This window comes from Bison bison, unplaced genomic scaffold, assembly GCF_000754665.1.
Source record: "Bison bison bison isolate TAMUID 2011002044 unplaced genomic scaffold, Bison_UMD1.0 scf7180017864080, whole genome shotgun sequence".
NCBI lineage: Eukaryota > Metazoa > Chordata > Mammalia > Artiodactyla > Bovidae > Bison > Bison bison.
This window is the reverse complement of record NW_011494652.1, coordinates 934982-935314: the sequence shown is the minus strand read 5'-3', so window position 1 is coordinate 935314 and position 333 is coordinate 934982.

Genomic DNA, 333 nt, shown 5'->3' with positions numbered 1-333 from the left:
GTGTGAGGCCAGAACCGCCTCCTTCCCAGACCCTGAGTACAGGGCTGGCTGCCCACACCGCCTCCCCAGAGCCTGCGGGCTCAGAGCCCTGGGCCTCCATGGGGCTCTGGCATCCTCCTGGGGACAGAGGCTCCTGGGGGCGGTGCTGGGCCTCCGCGAGGCTGGGGCGTCCTCCTGGGGACAGAGGCCCCTGGGGGTGGTGCTGGGCCCCCACGAGACAGGCATCCGCCTGCCTCAGGAGGTTCCAGGGTCAGGGCAGGGCAGATGGCTGCAGAAAAGGGTAGGGTGGGCAGGAGGCAGGGGAGTAGGTGGCAGGACCCTGGTCCTCAAAGT